We start from the raw sequence: 6000 nt of genomic DNA, 5'->3' as shown, positions 1-6000 counted from the left end.
AAATGTAAACTTCGGAAATCAGAGACGCAAGATAATTGTAAGAATGACAACATATTCAATTTGTACATTTTATTGTAGTAATGGAGCCTGCGCAAATAAGGGATTCATAAAAAAAACATTCAAATTACGTATTACAAAAAGTATTGAAATTTATTTAATATTTTTTTCTAAACATTCCACATTCTAATTATTGTTGCTATATCAAACGCTGGTCGCACGCAAGACGCATACACGAATAAATGGTCGCTTGTTTGTGTTTTACTTCAATTTAAACACACGTTATAATGAAGTTAAATAAAAACAAAAAGACGGGAGTTTTAAGAAAATGTATGCAAAGAAGAAAGAAATTCGGACTCTAGTTTTCAAATATTTATAATTAACAATTAATTATAATTCTGCAAAGTCTGTCATATAAGAGGCGAGACGAATTTAGGACCGACTTGCGACCAACACGCACTGTAGAGAAGAAGAACTGTTCGTTTGATAAACTTTTATGAAGCCCTAGGTAAAATGAAGCTCAAAAGTAAACAAAACACAAACTAAATAGTGTATAATTTTTATTTAATATTCGACCAAACTCTCGTTTGCCATGTAAAATGTAAATAATTCATTTAATTATGTTATGTATATTATATTTTGTACATTTAATAGATTTAAGTTAAAAGATATATTACTATGATTTAGACACCCATCAATGTATGTAACTTTGTACATAACAAAAGATTTTTAAACAAAATATATCGGCTTTTGTATTACGAAACTAGATCGGAACATTGCTATTGGTGCCTTTTACTGTTCACAGTTCCAATGAGCTAAACCAGATTCGCTGGTCTAAAAGAGCAGTACCTATCGTTTATCATAAAACACAGTGGAAATGATGTCACTAATTTTACAGCTGTCAAGTGTGACATCATGTGAGTAAAATGAACCGAGCGCTGCCCCTTTCCAATTATTTGCCATTGAAAAGTCTACCTACCGCTATTTTTAGCCTTATCAATTTAGTTTAGAGTTGTACGTCTAACAGATTTAGAACTCTTAAAATAAATTAAAGGACCTCAGTGATAGCTGACAATAAATATAGCTAAAACGCCAATTTCCCCAAATCTTGCCCCCGATTTTACCGCATAGATTTCGTGAGAGCAACATTTTTTTCTAACAATGCAAAATGCCAAGATCATTACTCAAATTCACAATTAAGTTATACAGAAAAAAGTTTAACCACAGAGCCCTGCTTCGCTATGACATCTATATCAATGACTACTAACGAAATGCATTTTGTGACGTAATTATGAACACCTATTTATAAATAGTTATAAATGTATACGTCACAAATTGTCTTTAAACATGAGTACGAATTGCATGAGAGAGAATCAGGGCCCCACATTAATAATATGACTTATTATAATTGCGATTATTATGATTGTAATGCGCGATGAAGTTTCGTAATACGCGGCGGAGCTGAAGAGCTGTACACTGTGCCATTAATGTAACAAATTATTTTATATTCAACGTTTTAAATCTCAATAAGTATATTCCATAAATAACGCAGACACAAAATTATTTTATTTGCATAGGCCTATCTCAGAGTCTTATGAAGCAGTTATACAAAAATACATCTACCTTATTCAGACAATATCAAGAGCATTTGCTTTCGGAAATAACTAATTACTTAAACTGCCACTTTAATATGTTATTTCGACAATATTCAGTAGCGTGGAAACAAGTAATCTAACGCAAATGAAAACCAACCTGGTTGCTTCACGTTTAGATTTAAAATGTAACAACAAGTTACCCATGCAAATAATATGTTTGCGTAGATTGTGGTTATTCATTTAAATGTGGTAAAAAAGCCATTTAAACTAGAAAAAAGCCTAATGTAATGGTATGATGATACTAATCGAAATTTTGAAAGAAAGTACGTTTAAAAATAAATCAAATGAAATGAAAGGTAACAATAAATATTGTATAGAAAATAATAATGATCAATTATTTCGTGGAGAGGAAAGTTCTGTCCCGTTCTCGTGAATACGGAAATTGCATAACACTTAATTAAAACAAATTAAAAAAAAATCAAGTAACACGTCGTAGTAAGCCATAATTTAGGCAACAATAATGAAATCTTAAGAATCTGGGAGTTTGATGATTTTTCTTCATTAAATTTTCGATAAATTTAGATATTTTTTTTATAGGCGTGTTATTTCTTCGTATTTTGAACTTTCGGTAGTGTTGTCTGGCCATTTACAATGTATTGTATGTATACACTACAGTAATTACTTACATGGGTATGTCTTTGTACCTTGAACTTAAACCATAGGCAGGACATTATATATTTCACAGAAGCAGCTACTTAATTATTTTTAAATATTTTTCTTTCCAATAAATTTGACTTCTTTCGAAATACGCGTATTTATTTATGTATCGCAATTAGATAGGCATATTCAAGTATTCAAATATGTTATAATATATTATTATATGCCATTAAACTGTAATTTGTAAGCTGTTCTTATGTAGTCGGAAAGTTGTATTTCTCCGACAGCAGGGCCACGACTTCGTCGGACATTAAGCGGCCACTAAGTCGTCGCAAATATCCAAAGCCGCGTAAGTGAAAAGCCGTAGGCCTGTCAAAATTGTAGTAAAAATTTTCGGATAAAATGTTTCTCGCATAATACATTATTAAACGGTTGTGCTTGCGATAATGTTTGACAGCCGATTGGCGCAGCAGGCAGCTTACCTGCTTTCTGAGTCCAAGTCCGTGGGTTCGATTCCCACAACTAGAAAATATTTGTGTGATGAACATTAATGTTTTTCAGTGTCTCGGTGTTTATGTGTAAATTATAAGTATTTTCATTCATCAGTCATCTTAGTACCCATAAAACAAGCTTCGCTAACTTTGGGGCTAGGTGGCGATGTGCGTATTGTCGTAGTATATTTTTTTATTTATTTATTTTATTTAACGTCGTTGTTGGTGAAAATATTAGAGAGAACGTTGCTCAAAATTTTGGACTTTTTCATTGGACATGTCACACGCGCCGTGTGATCCCAGAGTTTCGGTGTCGGGTACATGTTAATAACTTATCCCGTCAAGAAATTTTGTCAACCCTCGTGCCTCGATGAGTACGTTAAGCAGTCGGTTTCGTATAATTATTATTAAGCCCCGCCAATCATTGCAGCTGCGTGGTGGGTCACGCCTTTTATTAATAGGAGTCGTATGCCCAGCCGTGGGACACGTTGAATGCTGCCCTTATATTAATAGGATTACTGATGATGTTTCCAAATACATATTCGCTGAACGTTATCGCAAGCATGACTGTATAGATATAGGTAATACTTAAGAACTTAAAGTTGATCGTAAACTGCTGCAAGACCCAAGGTCTACAGCAGGCCAAGGCCATAACGGTCAACTCTCTTGGACATTCTCACTGTCAGTAGATGAAGACGCTATAATAGTTCCGCGGAACGCTCTCTCGGATTTGTGGCAGTGAGCGATCATTATTAATTGGTGTTATTGATATTGTATCCATTTGAGAGTAATATCAAATTATATTCACTCGTATTTTTGAGTTATTCTATCTCACAAAGACCAAGAAAGCCTCACGATGTACCGACTATAGTTTTGCGTGTGATAACCGCAATTATCTACTCTGCACACGCAAATGCATGTATCTATCTTGAACACAATTTTTTTTTAATTACCTCATCCAAATTCAAATTGAAAAATGTTTTATTCAGACCTTGTCACAGGCACTCATTAAACGTTCATACATTTAACATGTTAACACTAATGTTAGGTGATGGTGATAACTCCATGAGTTAACTTAAAACTAAAGCTAGGAGGGTTCCAAACGCGCCCTGGTCTAGAAAGAGCAATTAACCTAGATAATTTACCGTGCCAAATAGAAAAAATTTAATAAAATGACCTATTCTGTAACCGTGGCTCAAAATGGTCTTGAGATAGAACAACTGTAGGTAACTATTTCAAATAATTACTATTATAATATGTAATCACTGTCAGTAATGTATTTCATTGTATACTTTTACAAAAATCTAAATGTTTAGTGGCTTATATAACATACTATTATATTGAATGTGTAGACGTGTAGATGTGTAGATACAGGTGATGCAAAGGTAATAAATAAAATAAAACCTGTTAAATGATGTTTTTCTTACCTTTTAAATTATTTATTCTTGGTTGGTTTTGCAATGTAGTTACGGCTACTAAGAATAGAAGTCGCCACCCCTCCTCTTCCCTTACTAAGGGAATATAACGGAGAACATGTTGCAGCTTCCTCTATGCTACTACTACGTGGTGACCATGGGCAAGCCCTTCCGTTGGGAGAGGCCTTAAGACCAGCAATGGACGCTACCACCGATGAAGTCTTAAGATGATAGCTTGCTTAATAATGACAGTTGTATTAAACCAATACCCTAATCCGCAGCACGTTGGTAACTAGCCACGGCCGAAACCCTCACCAAAGCAATAGGGAAAATATTCTGGCATAAATTCCCGTGGATCGGACCCGGGGCTTATCACTTATAAACCATATAGCTCAACGGGATTAAACCAGGGATTTCATCGCACCATCTACGCTAACCTGTAGCCTTAATACATAATTTTCTCGCCCGCAATCAAGTTACATGTATTATACTCTGTATCGTCAAAGTAAAATGGACTTGATGTCACTCGATCTAAAGTCGCATATCCTCTACTTCTGATTGTTGTATTACAACCATTCTGTCACAAGCCCGAGCTAAAGAATTAACTCATAACAAATAAAATCCATTTTACTCCGATGGTCAAGTATTTTCAAACTCGAAAACGACTTCGATTGCGAACGAGCACATCATGTACTAAGGCTACTGTAGGGAATGTAGAATCAAACCAATACCTTTATCCATTTTCACGCGGCACGTCTTTGTCGGTAACTAGCGACGGCCGAAACCTCCTACCAGAACAAGTCAGAAAAATCAACCAGATCAAACCAGAGCTCACCACTTCGCCAGAGGTCGTCATATCATCTACGTAACTTTGCGGACCCTCAAACGTTTGATGATAAAATATATTGAATCTTCAAAATACGTTTTACCACCGATATATTTTAACGTACGAGTAAAACAACACGCCGCAATTCAAAATGGCATAATCAAGGAAATAAAAAAAAACCATATACATTTATTTCGTTTATTTATTGAATAAGGTAAAAAATGTAAATAAACATTAAGTACAAAACTTTCATTTTAATCACGATATAATAACATTTTCCGGAGAAGCCTCAGGCTTCTATAAACTGTGGCTAATACAGGACATTCGAAAAGGAGTCGCACGCTTACTTTGTGTCTACTAAAGTCTATCAATAACCTGTTATATACCTGTACCTATAGTTATTTACAGCGAACAAAAACATAAAACATTGAAAAAAATATAAAATTTAATTTCTGATAAAATCAACGACCACACCTAGAATGAATGAATGAATGAATGAATTTATACAACTTATTGAAAACCACAAAAAAATATTTAATTTCTGGAATACATCAAAAATTGCAAAAAAAACTACAATTTGCGGATTTAATGACTGCATATTATCATTAAAATATTATCTAAGAATTTTACCTGACTGCATGTAACGATCTTAGATAATATTTTCTTCTCTAAGAAGCTAAGCGAGCGAAATTACGCATCCCGCCCGCGATTCGCCCCAATTTCACATATCAAACTCTATACCGACAAAGAAAAATGAACCCTAATGACACTCACTTTAGAATCGAAAATCCTGTACTCCTGATTCTTATTTACAAACGTTCTGCCCAAAGTTTCATCAAGAATTGTTGGCTAATTTTAAGCTTTATTCTTATAAGAATAAGATCCATTTTACCGCGATGTTCAAGTATTTCCATACTCGTAACGACGCAAGCAACTGCGAGCGAGCCTTAATGTGAGCTCTGAAACTGAGTCTGAGTCTAGAAACGTTAAAGGAGGTAAGCTGACCTGCTATACAACGT

Source organism: Pararge aegeria, chromosome Z (assembly GCF_905163445.1).
Source record: "Pararge aegeria chromosome Z, ilParAegt1.1, whole genome shotgun sequence".
In the NCBI taxonomy this organism is placed as follows: domain Eukaryota; kingdom Metazoa; phylum Arthropoda; class Insecta; order Lepidoptera; family Nymphalidae; genus Pararge; species Pararge aegeria.
The sequence above is the reverse complement of the archived record's forward strand: the minus strand, read 5'-3'. Positions refer to the sequence as shown.